The sequence below is a fragment of the Staurois parvus genome, unplaced genomic scaffold (assembly GCF_062004578.1).
Source record: "Staurois parvus isolate SC_StPar_1 unplaced genomic scaffold, SC_StPar_1.0 ptg000019l, whole genome shotgun sequence".
In the NCBI taxonomy this organism is placed as follows: Eukaryota; Metazoa; Chordata; class Amphibia; order Anura; family Ranidae; genus Staurois; species Staurois parvus.
The window spans coordinates 12,485,808-12,506,409 of NW_028317815.1; the positions used below are offsets into that span (position 1 = coordinate 12,485,808).

The 20,602-nt window shown below is 41.9% G+C and overlaps 1 long non-coding RNA gene across 1 annotated transcript; it reads left to right on the top strand.

The window, feature by feature from the left end:
- Positions 1-1,059: 1,059 nt before the first annotated feature.
- Positions 1,060-20,199, top strand: LOC149472890 (uncharacterized). The gene is made up of 3 exons (XR_016314140.1): positions 1,060-1,142; positions 19,554-19,622; positions 20,000-20,199. It is a non-coding gene; the product is annotated as an uncharacterized LOC149472890 (long non-coding RNA).
- The last annotated feature ends 403 nt before the right edge of the window (positions 20,200-20,602 follow it).

The window sequence follows — 20,602 nt, forward strand, 5'->3', positions numbered from 1 at the left end:
TTCGTTTCATTTCAAATCCATTGTGGTGGTGTATAGAGCCAAAAATGTTAGAATTGTGTCGATGTCCCAATATTTATGGCCCTGACTGTATTTGACAAATTATTAATGTGTTGAAAATGTTCTGAGTGAATTAAAAATGTCTTAAAGGAGTAATAAAAATAAGAATATATACACTTAACTCAGCACAACTGCTTATTGAATTCTGAATCATAGTTTACTCCTGTAGACCATTAATTTCATGCTATAAAGAGTACTTGTTGGAAATGTTATAATTTCAGCTGAGTACCTATGCTGTGATTATAATATAAGGAAAGTGGAATCATTATTATAAGATTATTGGAATTGTTGGTATATATAAGTAAACATATCGCAGTAACCAAGATTATGAAAATCTTGCCATAGATCACTATTGGCAAGTACAGTGAAAAGCATGATACACAAGGCACAGAACAGTGGAGATTCTTGCCAGGGATGTAAGCGTGATTCCCCAATGTTCAATATAAAGTAATGAATAATTGCCTGGACTGCAAAAAGCATTTCATGAGAACATATTGGAACCTACAATATCCCCTGCATCATTTCAGCACACAGCTCCAAAAACAGATAGAGCTCTGTTATAATAAATGAAATTTGAAAACGGTAATAAACCCAAAACCAAGAAAGTGATATATTGCAAAATAGCAATCAATAGATGTGGTGGCTGCATCCATTTTCTTTTCTTAGGCTGTTTTCCCCTGGTAATCTGGCCAGTAACACATCTCCTGTATTAGTGAGACACCACTCTGGATGCAGGAGCACAGGAAGTATCTTTAGACAAGAGAATTGCCAATCTTGGGGGAGGGGATTGTTAGATGGACTAGCAGATTTAGATACACTAACAAGTTTAAGCCAATTCCTGTAAATATTTTATAGGCAGTTACAAACAGTTTTCTTTCCTTTTGGGAAAAAGGTTTTACATAAATACTGTAACTAAAGACTGATCATTGTAAACACTCCTGCCAGCGTTGAATGGTTTGTCCTATCTCTGTAACTGATACATTCTGTTCTTTTGAAAACAACAGATTCACTGGCTTGGCTGGATCACCAGATGAAAATAGAAGAAATAAATCCTAAGGCTACTTTCACGCGAAGGGTCCGACAAGGTCAGCCTGTCCGTTTTTTAGGATGAACTGATCAGACCTTCCATTCACCCCTATGGACTGGTGGGTGTAAGAGGACTTGTGTCCGTTTACACCCACCTAGCTTCAATCCACTAATAAAAGGAGACTGATCTGTTTCCCTCCATCTAGGCGGATTAAGTGGATTTGCCATCTGCCTGCTCTTCTCTGCTCTGATCAGCAAGGGATCAGTGAACAGATCCCCTGCTGATCAAAACAGAGTCCACCCCATGTGAAAGGGGCCTACAAAAATTAATGCAGCCATCACATATTAAGAAATGGTACGCTGCCATAAAATAAATGTTTGCTGTCGGGTTTATTACAGCTTGAAATCTTCCCGATTCTCAAGTGCCACCTAATTTTGTTCCTTTGCTACCTAAACACTTAACATCTGATTACCTCAAAAAGGTTCCATTTTCCACGATACACACATAAACTGAATGTAGTCATTTTTATATATTATAGTTTTTTAAATTAATGTTCATCAATCTTCACAAGGCAGAAGATAGTTAACTGTTTTGAACACACCCACTAGTATCTTACCTTGATACCGATGAAACTGAAGGCCTACTTTAGTGCTTTGTCTTTTCTCCCTGTTTTTGGAATTTGCTTGACACATCACATTAAAGGAAAATATCATGAACAGCAGTTAATCGGCAATCCGTCTTCTGTCATTGCAGAAGACGACTGCCTGAATATGCTCTAACATTAATGTAAACAATAAAAACACAAAAGTACAGGTGAAACTCGAAAAATTAGAATATCGTGCAAAAGTTCATTTATTTCAGTAATGCAACTTAAAAGGTGAAACTAATATATGAGATGGACTCATTACATGCAAAGCAAGATAGTTCAAGCCGTGATTTGTCATAATTGTGATGATTATGGCTTACAGTTCATGAAAACCCCAAATCCACAATCTCCGAAAATTAGAATATTGTGAAAAGGTGCAATATTCTAGGCTCAAAGTGTCCCACTATAATCAGCTAATTAAGCCATAACACCTGCAAAAAGTTCCTGAGCCTTTAAATGGTCTCTCAGTCTGGTTCAGTAGGAATCACAATCATGGGAAAGACTGCTGACCTGACAGTTGTGCAGAAAACCATCATTGACACCCTCCATAAGGTGGGAAAGCCTCAAAAGGTAATTGCAAAAGAAGTTGGATGTTCCCAAAGTGCTGTATCAAAGCACATTAATAGAGAGTTATGTGGAAGGGAAAAGTGTTGAATAAAAAAAGGTGCACAAGCAGCAGGGATGACCGCAACCTGGAGAGGATTGTCAGGAAAAGGCCATTCAAAAGTGTTGGGAACTTTCACAAGGAGTGGACTGAGGCTGGAGTTAGTGCATCAAGAGCCACCACACACAGACGGATCCTGGACATGGGCTTCAAATGTCGTATTCCTCTTGTCAAGCCGCTCCTGAACAACAAACAACGTCAGAAGCGTCTTACCTGGGCTAAAGAAAAACAGACCTGGTCTGTTGCTCAGTGGTCCAAAGTCCTCTTTTCTGATGAGAGCAACTTTTGCATCTCATTTGGAAACCAAGAACCCAGAGTATGGAGGAAGAATGGAGAAGCACACACTGCAAGATGCTTGAAGTCCAGTGTGAAGTTTCCACAGTCTGTATTGATTTGAGGAGCCATGTCATCTGCTGGAGTTGGTCCACTGTGCTTCATTAAGTCCAGGGTCAACGCAGCCGTCTACCAGGAGACTTTGGAGCACTTCATGTTTCCTTCCACAGACAAGCTTTATGGGAATGTTGACTTTATTTTCCAGCAGGACTTAGCACCTGCCCACACTGCCAAAAGCACCAAAGCCTGGTTCAATGACCGTGGGATTACCGTGCTTGATTGGCCAGCAAACTCGCATGACCTGAACCCCATAGATAATCTATGGGGCATTGCCAAGAGAAAGATGAGAGACATGAGACCGATCAATGCAGAAGAGCTGAAGGCCGCTATTGAAGCATCCTGGCCTTCCATAACACCTCAGCAGTGCCACAGGCTGATAGCTTCCATGCCACGCCGCATTGAGGCAGTAATTGCTGCAAAAGGGGCCCAAGCCAAGTACTGAGTACATATGCATGCTTATACTTTTCAGAGGTCCGATATTGTTCTATGTACAATCCTTGTTTTATTGATTGCATGTAATATTCTAATTTTCAGAGATTGTGGATTTGGGGTTTTCATGAGCTGTAAGCCATAATCATCACAATTATGACAAATCACGGCTTGAACTATTTTGCTTTGCATGTAATGAGTCTATCTCATATATTAGTTTCACCTTTTAAGTTGCACTACTGAAATAAATGAACTTTTGCACGATATACTAATTTTTCAAGTTTCACCTGTATGTTCATACAGTAGTTCTATAGTTCATCACATGAGAGTAGATTGGTAAAAAAAGGCTGATTGTGAAGCCCACAGTATCTTCTAGAGCTCTTTCCAGAGAACTCTAGAAGAGAGAATGCCACATTCAGCGGAGAGACTGTTTATATAACTTTGACAGGTCACATGACTGCACCATCTTCCTGGAAATTTACATGGCTGAGTTGTAAATTATATTCATTTGAACAATGTTTTGATTGCAGTGAAGTCCTAAAACCAGTGGAAAGCACATTGTAAAGGACACCCCTGTGTTTCATAAATGTGCTGTTTTAAAAATGTATTTTAAAGCAGCAGTATGGCTGTTGTTAGATCATACCACTGCTTTATAACTGGGCTCGATGTATTGGTTGGGCTTAAATTTTGTTAAGTAAAAATTGTTTTAGTAAAGTAAATGTACTGTAAACTATGGTTTAAAATAACATACACTCACCAGGCACTTTATTAGGTACACCTATTCGTAACACAAATTGCTAAACAGCCAATCACATGGCAGCAACTCAATGTACAGTTGCAAGAAAAAGTATGTGAACCCCTTGGGATTACGTGGAGTTTTGCATGAATTGGGCATAAAATGTGCTCTGAACGTCATCTAAGTCACAACAATAGAAGAACACAGTCTGCTGAACATAATACTACACAAACATTAGATGTTGCCATGGTTTAATTGCACATAACATGTAAACATTCACAGTGCAGGGAGGAAAAAGTATGTGAGTCCCTAGCTTAATGACTTCCCCCAGAGCTAATTGGAGCCAGGAGTGAGCCAACCTTGACTCCAATCAGTGTGGTGATATTGGATGTGTTGCTGACAGCTGTCCTGCCCTTAAAAAACACACACCTGATTTGGGTTTACTGGTTTCAAGAAGCACTGTCTGATGTGAACCATGCCTCGCAGAAAGAGCTCTCAGAAGACCTACGAAAAAGAATTGTTGACTTGCATGAAGCTGGAAAGGGTTACAAAAGTATCTCCAAAAGCCTTGATGTTCATGTGTCCACGGTAAGACAGACTGTCTACAAATGGAGAAAGTTTAGCACTGTTGCTACTCTCCCTAGGTGTGGTCATCCTGTAAAAATGACTGCAAGAGCACAGCACAGAATGCTGCATGAGGTAAAGAAGAATCCCAGAGTGTCAGCTAAAGACCTACAGAAATCTCTGGCACATGCTAACATTTTTGTTAACACATCTACAATAAGGAAAACATGAAACAAGAATGGAGTACATGGGAGGACACCACGGAGGAAGCCATTGCTGGCCAAAAAGAATATTGCAGCACGTTTGAAGTTTGCAAAAGAGCACCTGGATGTTCCACAGCACTACTGGCAGAATATACTGTGGACAGATGAAACCAAGATTGAGTTGTTTGGGAAGAACACACAACACTATGTGTGGAGAAAAAAAGGCCCAGCACACCAACATCAAAACCTCATCCCCACTGTAAAACATGGCGGAGGCAGCATCATGGTTTGGGGCTGCTTTGCTGCCTCAGGGCCTGGACAGATTGTTGTCATTGATGGGAAAATGAATTCCAGAGTTTATCAAGACATTTTTCAGGAAAACGTACGACCATCTGTCCGCCAACTGAAGCTCCGCAGAGGATGGGTGATGCAACAGGACAATGACCCAAAGCATACAAGTAATTCAACAGAACAATGGCTGCAACAGCACAGAAAACGCCTTCTGGAGTTGCCCAGTCAGAGTCCTGACCTCAACCCCATTGAAATGCTGTGGCATGACCTTAAGAGAGCGATTCACACCAGACATCCCAAGAATATTGCTACACTGAAACAGTTTTGTGAAGAGGAGTGGTCCAAAATTACTCCAGATCGTTGTGCAGGTCTGATCTGCAACTACAGGAAACGTTTGGTTGAGGTTATTGCTGCCAAAGGAGGGTCAACCAGTTATTAAGTCCAAAGGTTCACATACTTTTTCCTCCCTGCACTGTGAATGTTTACATGTTATGTGCAATTAAACCATGGCAACATCTAATGTTTGTGTAGTATTATGTTCAGCAGACTGTGTTCTTCTATTGTTGTGACTTAGATGACGTTCAGAGCACATTTTATGCCCAATTCATGCAAAACTCCACATAATCCCAAGGGGTTCACATACTTTTTCTTGCAACTGTATTTAGACATCTAGACGTGGTGAAGATGACTTGCTGAAGATCAAACCAAGCATCAGAATGGGGAGGAAAGGGGATTTAAGTGACTCTAAAAGTGGCACTGTTGTTGGTGCAAGATGGGCTGGTCTGAGTATTTCAAAAATTGCTGATCTACTGGGATTTTCAAACACAACCAACTCTAGGGTTTACAGAGAATGGTCCAAAAAGAGAAAATATTCAGTGAGCGGCAGCTGTGTGGACGAAAATGCCTTGTTGATGTCAGAGGTCAGAAGAACATGAAAGCATGGAACCATCATGTTTTGTATCAACAGTTCAGACAGGTGGTGGTGTAATGGCGTGGGGGGATTTTTTTTGGCACTAGCAAGGTGTGCCTAATAAAGTGGCTGGTGAGTGTATATTGTTCTCTCTGGCCACCAGATAAAGCTATAGACTTATCTCATGTTAACTTCTATCTCTTTGCCACCTGTTCTATGAAGCCTGTTGTTTACAGAGCTCAATTATTGAATCTGAAATGTATGCACAGCTAACCACAGTACTAACCACAGCTAACCACAGGGGTTTTAGCCAACAAAGCTAGATAAAGACATTTCCATTCTTACAACACAACTGGAGACTAGCCAGAGCTATAAACCATTAAAACCAATGACTGCATAAGATAAAGAATATGAGGAATGCGCTAAATCTTTTAGTTGACCTGTGAGCGTGTTGGGTTCCACAGTAAGGCTCAAAAGTCTGACCACAATGAATAGCCGAGTCCCTGAGATGATCTCCTGATATGAAAGCACACCAATCCTGGCGATAGAGGATATAAAGTGATTTCGTGCTACTGTAAAGAGGCGCACTCCCCCTGGTGGTAGGAGACTGCAAGAGTGGTGCACTGGGGTTCCTGAGGGCTTTACGCTGAGGACCATTTGGCTGTGACCAGGAGTAGGTCATTATACTCCACGGGGACAAAAAAGACAGGTGCAAGGGGAGGAGCCTGAACATGGCGGCAGTGGGGAGTGAGCGGCACTAGCTATCGGCTAGGTTCCGCTCCCCGACCTCCCTAGTGACCCTTAGGACCTGACTCACCGGAGTCTGGAGGGACGCTGAATAGAGCCCGGAGAGCCGGTGATGGAAGCCGGACGAAGGTTGCAGTGAAGCGCCGGCCCCTCCGGTGCTTCACGAGAGAGAGACCCGGACCGCTGGAGGACGAGGTGACGTGGCGGGGGCGTGTGGTAGCCGCGGAGGACCTCTGGGAGAAGAGGAAGCCAGCTGGACGCCTGACTGACAGGGAGACGCCGGCTTGGGTTACCGGCTCTCTGTCGCCCACAACCCCCCGGCCAACTGCTGCCCATAAACCCCGGCTACCTACTGTCTGCAGCCCCCCGGTTCACTGCTGCCTGGAGCCCCCGGCCAGCTGACTGCTCGATCCTGGGCCAGGGAGACCCGGGAGTGCCAGGAGACCCACCCTGCATCCCTTGGACGAAATCCTGACAGAGAAAAAGAGCTACAGCATTGGAAGCCCAGAGGAACCCCCCCCAGGACAGAGCTGCTGTGAAGGCCCTCCACCCAAACTTGGAGCTACCGTCCTGGGAAGAGAAGGGTGAGTGAGAGCTGCTGGGGGTCTATTGTCTAGTTGACTCCTGAGTGACATTGGGGTCCAAGGGGTTAAGGAGGAGAGGGGAGGATTCCCTGGGTTCAGAAGAGAAGAGTCCCACACATCCCTAGGAGAGCATAAGCAAAAGTAGTAAACCCGTCTGGATCATAAATCATAAGGGAGAGGTACAATTTCCATCTAGAGAATATAGAAGGTAAAAGACTTAAAGAGGATATGAAGAATAAAGGTCCTAAGGGAGCAGGGCTCAAAGGGTCCCAATCAGGCACGATAAAGAAATTTACATCATATGGAAACATTACGCCAGAAAGGGCCCAAGGTACAAGCGCTAAAGGGGAAATGGACACTAGCTCAGGAAACAGTCCGAGACTATCACTGGGTATGAACAGCAGTTGTAGCCAACAAATAGCGGATGGCTTGGGAAAAAAAGAACTTGATGGTGAACTACAAGTACCGAATAAGAAGGAGATGATAGAAATGTTTCAAAGTTTGGAGAAAACGATAAAACATGAAATGACAGCTATTCGAAGCGACTTAGGCCATCTGCTATCGAGAATGGAAGAAACAGAGGAGAAAGTCAAAACCCAGGCCCAAACCATAGATAATCTAAGGAAAAAAATAACCCATTTAGAGAAAACCCAGAAAAAATTGTTTTATAGGATGGAAATTCAAGAAAATAAATAAAGAAGGTGTAACCTTAGGGTGCGAGGAATTCCAGAATCTGCAAAAGGGGAAATATTATATGAACTAGTTAATAAAATCTTAAACTCCATAAGAGACAGACCTGAAACAGAAGTGATTGAACTGGATAGAGTGTTCAGAATAGGAAAATTTAAACAAGATACTGAGAGGGAAAGATCGAGAGATATAGTTGTCCAGTTCCAGAAGTTTGGGGTCAAAAATGAGATTTGGGAAAAGATCAAGGGAAGATCGTTAATTAAGTATGGAGACTTGACTATTCAAATTTTTGCGGATTTAACATCAGAGACTCTATGGAGAAGGAGATCCCTGAGACCCCTATTAGAGCAAATGAGAAAACAGAATGTGCAATATAGATGGGGTACTTCGGCATCTCTAATTGGCTGGAAAAATGGGGTCACAGCATACCTGAGATTCCCGGAGGAACTGAGAGATTTTTGTGATAGACTGGATTTGCAAAGAATGGAGATAATTGGGTGGGAAGAAGAAAAAGAAGATACGGATGATACAAGACAGGAGGACTGGCAGCGGGTCGGGGGGAGGGGGAGGGAGGTTCTGGCATTGGGGAGAAAAGGGAGGGAGAATTTAGTAAAATATATGCTTTCTCTTTTCTCTATCTTTTTCCCTAGCCCCTTTTGTAGCCCCCTTGTTGAAGTGGAAGTCCATCTGGAAGCTCCGGTTAAGGGAGGGAAGTAAAGGGTATTGTTGAGCCCAGTTGATAGAGAAAGGGGAGCTAGGGAGTTCGGAGGAGAGGTGAGGCGTCCATGGGCGGAGCTTAATCCCAGTATTTTAAATCAACCGTGGAAATAGTTCCACAAATGATTTATAGGCAGTTTATAAGCCTAAAAATGGGTAGGGGAAAAACAAGAGAGGGGGGTGGGGCTGGGGGGGGGGAGACAGGGATTGGGTGGGGGGAAGGGAGGGGAGGGGCCGTGGGGCTAATATTTTGCAAGATATTCGGGCCTAATAGGAAGAGACGAATTAGAAGAGAGAGAGAGACAGAATTAAGAAGGATGGAAGAAATACAGTTTATAACATATAATGTGAATGGGTTGAATTGTCCTGGGAAAAGATTTAAAATGTTTAAAGAGTTACATCACAGGGCAACGTCAGTGGTATTTCTACAGGAGACACATTTTGAGATAGAATCAAATGTGAAATTAAAATCCAAATATTATCCAACATGGTATTATGCTGACTCTCCAATCAAAAGAGCAAAGGGGGTGGCAATAGGATTGGCAAAGAATGTCAGATTTGAGTTGGAAGATAGAAAGACTGACCCGGAAGGGAGATTCCTGTTTTTGAAGGGTAAACTTCAGGGAATTGAATGTACACTAGCCAATATATACTGCCCCAACAAGAAACCTGAGATCTTTTTGAAGGGTTTGTTGAAAAAATTATTAGACTTTAAAAAAGGGCATTTGATAATAGCAGGAGATTTAAATCTTTGTATGGACCCACAAAAGGATGCAACCTGCCTTGTGCAGAGAGAGGGGGGTAGGTCTCTGAGAGCCTTGAAGAAGGCGATCCACGAGTACCAACTGGTGGACGCCTGGAGAATGATGCACATGAAAGACAGAGACTATACCTTCTTCTCTAATGCACATGAGATATACTCGAGACTGGATTATATTCTAATAGATCATCAACTCATTGAAATGCTGGTTAAAATAGAAATAGAGACAAGAACTTTTTCGGACCATGCCCCAGTCATAATGAAAATAGGATGGGGGAAAAGGTGGACGGGAGGTCTAGGATGGAGGTTAAATGAGGCTCTTCTCTTTGATGAGGATATTGTGCAGAAGATCAAGGAAGAGATTAAGGTATATTTCAAAGAGAATGAGACAGAGGAAGTATTGACAGCTACAGTATGGGAAAGTCATAAGGTATATATAAGAGGAATCTTGATTGCGATGGGAGCAAGGAAAAAAAAAGAAAGAAGAGAGAGGGTTAGTGGACTTTTAAAGGAAATCCTGGAGTTGGAGCAGATACATAAGAAGAAAATAACAATAGAAACAAGACAGAAGCTAATGGATAAAAGAGATGAATTAGAGAGATTGATGGAAGAGGAGAGGAGAAGAGTATATAACAAGGTATTGGGTGAAAGATATAGATGGGGTGATCGACCAGGAAAATACTTAATGAGAGCCCTGAATAAAAAGAAAAACAGGAATTATATAGAAAAGATAAAAAGCCCTAAGGGGGAGTTGGTCCACTCAACTAAAGAAATCATTAAAGTATTCACGGAGTACTATAGAAAGTTGTACAATATCAGCCACCAAGGTTCACCAAAAGAAAATAGAGAAGGTATTAATGAAAAAAGGATGATATATTTAAAAAATGCGGGATTGCCAAAGCTCAGTGAAACACTATTGAACTCCTTGGAATCAGAAATTTCTCAGGAAGAAATAGAAGTAGCATTAAGAAGTACAGGGGGAGGGAAAAGCCCAGGCCCGGATGGTTATACAATTAAGTACTATAAAAAATTTTGTGAAGTACTGTTACCAAAGTTAAAGAAATATATGAATGACTTGGGAGGTGGGATGGAGGGGAGGAGGGAATCCCTTCAGGCCCATGTTGTTCTCATTCACAAGGAGGGAAAAGATCCTTCTCAGTGCTCTAGCTACAGACCAATTTCATTATTGAACACTGATACCAAGTTGTACGCAAAGGTCCTAGCAAACAGGCTGAAAGATCTAATGCCCGAATGGATCCATGGAGACCAGGTGGGATTTGTCCGGGGAAGAGAGGGTAGAGACAATGGGTTGAGAACTTTGATGCTTATTCAGAAAAGTAGAAAAGGGAAAGCCCCGGTGGTGCTCTTGTCAATTGATGCCGAAAAGGCGTTTGATAGAGTGGACTGGGGCTTTATGATGGACAACTTGGAAGTGTTGGGGATTGGAGAGAGAATGCGTGAGTGGATAGGTAAATTATATAGGGAGCCCACCGCAATCATCACGGTAAATGGGGAGAGGTCGGAATCCATCGGGATGTCCAATGGAACAAGACAAGGATGTCCATTGTCCCCCTTGCTGTATGTTTTGACATTGGAACCCCTGCTATCAATAATAAGGAATAGTGGAGCGATAAAGGGAATACAGATAGAAAACATAGAACATAAAGTAGCGGCCTTTGCGGACGACCTTCTGTTTTATGTAGGCAACCCCTGAATAACACTACCAAGTATAATGAAGATCTTGAAGGAATATGGTGAACTATCAAATCTAAAAATTAACCCAACAAAAACAGAGATTCTGAACATTAATATACCAAAGAGCGAAAAAGAAAAACTACAAAAAGAATTCCCCTTTATTTGGAGAGAAAAAGATATAAAATACCTAGGAATAAAACTTGCTACCTCACATAAACAAATGTATAGATTAAACTATATTTCTCTGATAAATGAGACTAAGGACGAACTAAAAAGATTAGAAGGAGGAAACCCATCATGGTTAGGACGTATAAACCTAATTAAAATGGTAATTATACCTAAAATACTCTATAGATTTCAAATGATCCCAATCAAACTCCCAGAGGCGTTTTTTAAGATAATGAGAAGAATGCTAACAAGATATATATGGAGGAATAAAAAACCAAGAATATCATATGAAACACTAAGTAGGACTAAAGAGAAAGGGGGGATGGGACTACCTGATGTTAAGAGATATTACAAAGCTGTAATTTTAGCAAGAATTTATGATTGGACTTTTAACTATAAGGGGAAAAATTGGGTAAAAATAGAAAACGAACTGAGTGGAATTAATTTGAGTAAGATGATATGGGTTCCAGCACATTATAGAACAATTAAAGAAAGCACAAGCACTTACACTTTAAATGTGTTAAAGATATGGGATAATTTACACAAACATATGAAATGGGAATTTAATTCTATATTAATGCCTCTTGCAAACACGGAATTTTTCCCTCCAGGAAAAGAAGAGATATCAGGGAGATGGTTTAAAAAGGAAGATATTCAATTGAGAGACGTATTGATAGAGGGGGAACTGAAAACATTTAAAGAACTAAAAGAGAGGGGAGGAGATATGTTTACTAAAATAGATGAGTGGAAATATCAACAATTAAAATGTTTTATTGGAACTCTCCCAAAACCCTTGAGATTAAAAAATGAGTGGATGATATGTTTGAAAGGCTACTAGAAACACGGCGAGATGGGAAACACGGTGTTACAAAAATGTATAAAATACTCACAGAATTAGACACAGACACAAAGTTAATTTTTATAACAAATTGGGAAAGAGACATGGATGTGGAGATAGATGAAGATCAACAGAATAAGATATTTAGATTAGTTCACGAGAGTGTTAGTATGAGAGACGTTGAGATCAACTATAAATGTCTGACGCGATGGCATATTACACCAAGCACTGAGCACAGGATGAGGGGGGAGAAGTCAAAAATGTGTTGGAGAGGATGTGGGGAGGAGGGCACGGTGTTTCATATTTGGTGGCAATGTCCAAAAATTCAGGATTTCTGGAAGACAATAGTCAATTTAATAGAAATAATAACTGGAAATAACATAGGATTAGACCCAAACATGTGTCTCCTACATAATGTTGAGACAGCAGTAAATAAATACAAAGAATCAGGAGTATGGTACTACTTAAGTGCTGCAAAAGGGTTGATCCCCAAGTTTTGGTGGAAGACAGAGGTGCCGACGGAGGAGGATTGGATCAATAGGGTAAACCAGATCAGTAGAATGGAAAAATCTTATTATACTCAGGAAGACAGGTTGAAATTATACTACTCGCGATGGGAAAAATGGGAAAAATCAGGACTAAAAGAGAAATATAGAAAACTCTAAACTAGGAAAGTTATTTAAAGTTATCGGGCCTTGAGAGATTGGAGATCTTGCAGAGGGGAGGGAGGGGGGAAGGGGGGAAAAGGTGGGTTGGGAGGGAAGGGAAAGAAAAGAGGTAAATAGGAAGGACAAAGTAGAAATGTATGGATTATTTATATGTATTGTGTTTCTTCTTATGGAATTTTTGTAATAACATGAAAAAAATTAATAAATATTTAAATTAAAGAAAAAAAAAAAGGTCATTATACTCCAATGCGCATTTACTTGCGCTATCTGGTTAGTGCATTTTACAGTTATTCCCCTATCATGGAAGTCACGGATTTGCTTGGATACACCCCAAAACTTTTGACTTTAACATCCCTATCACTATAGGCACTTTGATGAGTTGGATAGATCTTCATTACTTATCTGACCATTGTTTACATTAATTTATGAATGTGGGATCTGGTGCATGTCAAAATATGAATGTTTAACTCTGCTTTATATATGTCAATTCCCTGTATTATATACTCAAGCGCTGCAACTTTTTGTATTTGACTTTTAACCACAGTACTCTTGGACTGTTTTGTGCTGTATAAAATGCTGTTATTGTATAAAATGTAAAAATGCTGTGCAACAGACAGGGGCGGACTGACAACTCATGGGGCCCCCGGGCAATAGGGGATCATTGGGCCTCTGTGTCCTTGCCCAAACTCAAAAAACCTATAAAAAAAGTACCAGGGGCATCTCATGGGGCCCCCTACTGACCCTGGGCCCTCGGGCACTGCCCAAGTTTCCAAGTGGTCAGTCCGCCCCTGGCAACAGAGGTTTCACCTGGATATGATATCACTGGGATATGAAATTTTGCCTCCTTTATTGTATTTGGTTTCTGTGCAGTGACTTTGGAAAATGGAATTGCTATTGCTAGTCTTACTGGTCTTGGAAATGTATGGTAAAAGAGAAAAGAGAGCTTATTTACTAAAGGTAAATAGGCTGTTTAATTATCCCTTAGCTTAACCACTTGCCTACCGGGCACTTCTACCCCTTCCTTACCAGGCCAATTTTCAGCTTTCAGCTCAGTCGCACTTTGAATAACAATTATGTAGTCATGCAACACTGTACCCATATGAAAGTTTTATCATTTTTTTCTCACAAAAAGATCTTTCTTTTGGTGGTTTTTACTCACTGTTGGGTGTTTTACTTTTTGCGCTATAACCAAAAAAATAGCAAAAAAGAAAAAAGTTTTTTTGTTTCTATTATAAAATTTTGCAAACAGGTAATTTTTCTCCTTCACTGATGTGCGTTGATGAGGCTGCACTGATATTCGGCACTGATGGGCACTGTTAGGCAGCACTGATAGGCAGCACTAATTAGGTGGCACGTATAGGCAGCACTAATGGGGTGGCACTGATAGGCGGCACTGACAGGCGGCACTGATGATGGGTAGTCATAGTCGGCACTGATAGGAGGCACTGACTGGTGGCACTGCTGGGCATTGACTGACGGCACTGCTGGGCATTGACTGGCGCAACTGCTGGGCACTGACTGGCGGCACTGCTGGGCTGCACTGATGGGCACTAGTGGGTGGCACTGATGGGCACTGGTGGGCACTGATGGGCACGGGGGGTGGAACTTCCGGGCACAGGTGGGTGGCACCGGTGGGTGGCACTGCTGGGCACAGGTGGGCGTCACTTCTGGCAGGTGGGCGGAACTGGTGGGTGGCACTGCTGGGCACCGATCATCAGGGCCCTTTAACTGTTCCTGCAGTATCATTACTCCAGTCAATTTCTAGGTAGTTAAAATCTCCCATTATTATCACTGTCCCACCTCCTGCAGCCCTTTTGATCTGTGCATGAAGCTGAGTCTCTACCTCCTCGTTAACAGTGGGTAGCCTATAACAAACTCCAATGATTACCTTTGTAGTTTGCACCCCCATAATGCTTCAGCCTCATCACACTCTCCATCAACTAGGTCCTCTTTCACACTCGCTCTGAGATAACTTCTCACATAGAGACAGACACCACCACCTTTCCTTTTTACCCTGTCTCTCTGAAAGAGAACATAGCCAGGAATATTAATAGTGTAGTTATGTGAAGAATGAAGGCAAGATTCAGCAATACCAATTAAATCATAGCTCTCTTCATGCACCAAAGCTTCCAACTCACCTATTTTGCTTGGCAGACTTCTGCCATTTGTGAACAAACACTTTAATTCATTGACACCTTGTGCACACATATTGTGCATATTTTTTTTTTTTTTACAAATGGTACCAATTCCAATGGAAAACTTCTTATCACCTGCCATAGCCCTCCCCCCATCTTTCCCCATTCCACCTACCAATAAGGATTGATCTCTGTCTGATCTGTCTGCCCCAATGTAATCTAATTCTCCCTCCCCCTTGATCTTAGTTTAAATAATCCTCCATCCATCCCATAAACCTACCCCCAGCACAACAGATCCCCTTCCACTTAGGTGCAAACCATCTCTAGCATATAGGTTGCACCCCAATGAAAAGTCAGCCCAGTGCTATAGAAACTCAAATCCTTCCCCCGAGGGAAGGAAAAGGGAGAGGGAAGAATAGAAAATGAGAAGTTAGTGAGGAAAGATAAGAGGGTGATGGAAGAATAGAAGGCAAGAAAAAGATAGTAAGGAAAGAAGAGAGGGTGAGGGAAGAAGAGAAGGCAAGGGAAGAATAGAAAGCATAAAGTAGATAGCGAGGGAAGAAGAGAAGGCAAGGGAAGAATAGAAAGCGAGAGGAAGAGAGGGCAAGGAAAAGGCCAAGGGAAGAAGAGAAGGCGAGTGAAGAAGAAAGGGTTAGGGAAGAAGAGAGGGTGAGGGAAAAATAGTTAGTGAGAAGATAGAAATGGAAGAAAAGAGGGCGAGGGAAGAAGAGAGGGCGAGGGAAGAAGAGAGAGCGGGGGAAAAATAGTAAGCAAGAAAAATATAGAAAGAGAAGAATATAGGGTGAGGGAAGAATAGTAAGGAAGAAGATGATAGCAAGGGAAGAAGAGAGGACCAGAGAAGAACAGAAAGCGAGAAGAAGATAGAAAGGGAAGAAGAGAAGGTGAAGGAAGAAGAGAGGGTGAAAAAAAAAATTAAGCGTGAAAAAGTTGGAGGTAAGAAGTTAGGGCAAGAGAAGAAGAGAAGGCAGGGGGAGAATACAGAATGAGGAAAAAATGGAAAGCGAGAAGAAGATCGCAAGGGAAGAAAAGGGAGCAAAGGAAGAAGAGAAGGCAAGGGAAGAAGAGTAGGTGACAGAAGAAGAGAAGGTGACAGAAAAAGAGAAGGCAAGGGAAAAAGAGAGGGCATGGAAAGGGAGGGTGAGGGAATACCAGTAAACAAGAAGAAGATATAAAAGAAGAAGAGAGGGTGAGGAAAGAAGAGAAGGCAAGAGAAGAAGAGATGGTGAGGGAAGAAGAGAGGGCGAGGGAAAATCAGTAAACAAGAAGAAGATATAAAAGGAGAAAAGGCTAGGGAAGAAGAAAAGGCTAGAATAGAAGAGAGGGCAAAAAAACAAGAGAAGGCAAGGGAAGAAGAGAAGGTGAGGAAAGAGGAGACGGCAAGGAAAGAATAGAAAGTAAAAAGAAGATAGTGAGGGAAGAAGAGAGGGCATGGGAAAAAGAAAAAGCGAGAAGAAAATACCGAGAGAAGAATAGAAAGTGAGAAGAATATAGAAAGAGAAGAAGAGAGGAAGAGGGACGGAGGGAAGAAGAGAGGGTTAGGAGGAAGAAAAGGCAAGGGAAGAAGGGAAGGGAAGAATAGAAAGCGAGAAGATCGCAAGGGGAGAAGAGAGAACAAGGGAATAGGAAGTGAGAAGAAGATAGACAGGGAAAAATAGAAAGCGATAAGAAGGTAAAAAGGGAAGAATAGAGGATGAGGGAAGAAGAGAGGAGAAGGGAGGAAGAGAAAGTGGGGGAAGATGAGAGGGCAAGGGAGGAAGAGAAGGCAAGGGAAGAAGAGAGGGCAAGAGAAGAAGAGAGGGAAAAATAGTAAGCGAGAAGATAGAAAAAGCGAGAAGGAGATAGCAAGGTAAGAGAAAGCAAGGGAAGAATAGAAAGAGAGAAGAAGATAAAAAGGGAAGAAGAGAGGGTGAGGGAAGAAGAAAAGGCAAAGGAAGGAAAAGAGGGCAAGGGAAGAAGAGAGGAAGATTGAAGAAGAGAGGACAAGGAAAGAGGAGAAGGTGAGAGAAGAAGAGAAGATGAAGGAAGATGAGAAAGCGAGGGAAGAAGAGAGAGAAAGCGAGGAAAGAAAAGAGGGCGAAGGAGGAAGAGAAGGCAAGGGAAGAAGAGAGAGTGAGGGAGGGAGAGAAGGTGAGGTATAATAGAAAATAGAAATAGAAATTGGGAAGAATGTACAGAAGAGAGGGCAAGGGAGGAAGAGAAAGCAAGGGAAGAAGAGAGGGCGATGAAAAAAGAGAGGGTAAGGTAGTAAGAGAAGGCGAGGGAAGAAGAAGAGATGAGGAGGAATGAAGAGCAGGTGAGGGAAGAATAGAGGGAGAGAGAGGGAGAGAAGGCGAGTGAAAAAGAGAGGGACAAGGAAGAAAAGAAAATGAGAAGAAGGGAGAAGAATATACAAAGGAAGAAAGAGACAGTGAAGGAAGAAGAGAAGGTAAGGGAAGAAGAGAAGGCAAGGGAAAAAGAGAGTACCAGGGAAGAATAGAAACCGTGGGAAGAAGAGAAGGTGATGAAGAATAGAAGGCTAGAGAAAAAGAGAGGGGGTGAGGGAAAAAGTAATGCCAAGGAATTAAGAGAAGGCTAGGGAAGAAGGTAAGAGAAGAAGAGAAGGCGAGGGAAGAAGAGAGGGCATTTGAAGATGAGATGGTAAGGGAAGAATAGAAAACGAGAGGAGAAAAGAAGGCAAGGGAAGAATTGAGGAAAAGAGAAGATAGCAAGGGAAGAAGAGAAGAAGAGAGGGTATGAGAAGAAGAAAAAGTGAGAAGAAGATAGCGAGGGAAGAAGAGAGGATGAGGTAAGAAGAGAAAGCGAGGGAAGAAAAGAGGGCGAGGGAAGAATAGAAAGCAAAAAGAATACAGAAAAGGAAGAAGAGAGAGTGAAGGAAGAAGAGAAGGTGAGGGAAGAATAGAAAGTGAGAATAAGGTAGTGAGGGAAGAAGAAAGGGAGAAGGAAGAACAGAAAGCGAGGGAAGAATTGAGGGCAAAAGAAGATAGCAAGGGAAGAAGAGAGGGTATGGGAAGAAGAAAAAGAGAGAAGAAGATAGCGAGGGAAGAAGAGAGAACGAGGTAAGAAGAGAAAGCAAGGGAAGAAGATAAGGCAAGGGAAGAAGAGAGGGCGAGGGAAGAATAGAAAGAAAAAAAAAAATAGAGAAAAGGAAGAGGAGAGTGAGGGAAGAAGAGAAAGTGAGGGAAGAATAGAAAGTGAGAATTAGGTAGCGAGGGAAGAAGGGAGGGCAAAGGAAGAACAGAAACCGAAGGAAGAAGAGAGGGCAAGGAAAGGAGAGATGGTGAGGGAAGAAGGGAGGGTAAGGGTAGAAGAGAGGGCAAAGATAGAAGAGAGGGCAAGGATAGAGGAGAGGGCGAGGGAAGAATAGATAATAAAGGATGTAGAGAAGGTGAGAGAGGAAGAGAAGATGAGGAAAGAAGAGAGGGCGAGGGAAAAATAGTAAGTGAGACGCTAGAAAGGGAAGAGGGCAAGGGAAGAACAGAAGGCAAGGATTGAAGTGAAGGTGAGGGAAGAAGAGAGGGCAAGGGAAAAATAGTAATTGAGAAGAATAATATACAAAGAAGAGAGAGCAAGGGAAGAAGAGAACGCAAGAGGAGAAGACGAGGGAAGAATAGAAACCGAAAAAAGAAATTAAGGTGGGGAAGGAGAAAGCAAGTGAAGAAACGAGGGGGCAAGGGAAAAAGTAAAGCCAAGTAATGAAGAGTAGGCTAGGGAAGAAGACAAGGGAAGGAGATAAGGCAAGGGAAGAAAAGAAAGAGATAAGAAAATGAGGGAAGAAGAGAGGACAATGGAAAAAAAGAAAGTGAGGGAAGAAGACAAGGTGAGGGAAAAGGTGAGAGCTAAAGAAGATAGCTAGAGGAAAAGAGAGGCCATGGGAAGAAGAAAAATCAAGAAGAAGAGACTAAGAAGGGAGAGCGAGGGATGAAAAGAATGCGAGAAGATAGAAAGGGAAGAAGAGAGGGAGAAGGAAGAAGAGAAAACGAGGGAAGTAGAGAAGGAGAGGGAAGTAGGGAGGGCGAGGGAAGAATAGAAATCGAAAAGAATGTAGAAAGGGAAGAAGAGAGGGCGAGGGAAGAAGAGAAGGCGAGGGAAGAAGAGAAGGCGAGGGAAGAAGAGAAAGTGAGAACATAGAGAGTGAAAGAGAGAGGGCGAGGGAAAAATACTGAGTGAGAAGATAGAAAGGGAAGAAGAGATGGTGAGGGAAGAAGAGAAGGCTAGGGAATAGAAGGCGAGGGAAGAAGAGAGGGCAAGGGAAGAATAGAAAGTGAGAAGATATAAAGGAAGAAGATCCCATCGCGTTTTGCACTCGCTTCTTCAGGTGTTCAGGGTGGTGGTTCTGAATAACTGCTAAAGACACAGGAAGATACTGTATAATATGATATACAACTTCTATCATTTACGAATATAGCAAGCATAATAGCCATTTTTTGCTTCTGGGCACCATGGGTGGCGCATTATTCCTGACCGAGAGGTATATACCATCTTTTTTTCCATACGCTGTCATCTATGGGCTCCCATGCGTGTAATGAGTGCAAGTGTGTTTATTATGCCCTTATGAAGTATTTTTACATTGCTTCTGATGGTTCTATCTTATATAAACTTTTTACATTTAGGTGCTATCACCGATGTGACAAGACTTTGTTTTGATGGTTAGATCCTCAGACCGCCCAACAATACTAAAGGTATTTATCTGAGCATTATTGCTATGGTATATGTGAAACATATGTATTGCCCAAAAGAGGTTTGATGGTGTCTTGGTGTTCCTTTTCCAGGCAATTACAGGCCTATCCAACTACTGGAGAGCACTGTCTTTCCCTCTTTCCCTCTTTGTATGACCTCTGGGGCTGTGGGCTGCTTCCTACATGTCCTCTCCATTGTGATACCATCTTTTTGCCCCTTTGCGCCCGCTGACATATGTGTGAGAGTGTACCATTGAATTTAATCTTCATTTCCTCTATTTGAATTTGTAAGTGTATCAATATTTATGCACTATTATGCTTGCTATATTTGTAAATGACAGAAGTTGTATATGTTATGCAGTATTTTCCTGTGTCTTTAGCAGTTATTCACAACCACATCCCCTGAAGCCCTGAAGAAGCTACAGTGCGAAATGTGACGGAACCTGGCAGCCCCTCTTACAGATCGACATACTGTCTGATTTCCTGTAAAGCACCATACTATATCATGGGTCTACTAAAGAGGAGGAAGTGCATTTTGGGGGTCATGATACTGATGACAAACATATGGTTCTGGTTTCTTAGTTTGTCTTGATCTTACTATCTTTAGAGGAATGTGTTACCCTATTCACTTTAATCAATTGTACAATAAAAGTTGATGATTTTATCTTAAAGAGTTACTCTTTCTGTTCTGAGAGACGTATCAGCACCGTTAAAATCCCAATTCTTTCTTTTTCCAATATTGCATGAACTGTCAAGATCGGCTCTCGAAAACTATGTACTAAAAATAAGATTAACACATGATTGCTTTGAACCCGGTACTTTTCTTCTGATTTTCTGATCTTTGTACTAGGCATTAGGGTCTAATAGAGATATTGAGGCTCAGGACAGCAAGTGTCTTGGTGGCATAAAACAAATGTCTGCCTGTACCAAGCAATAGATCAAGTTCTTCAAAAAATCAGGAATTAGAAGCAATCCTTACAATT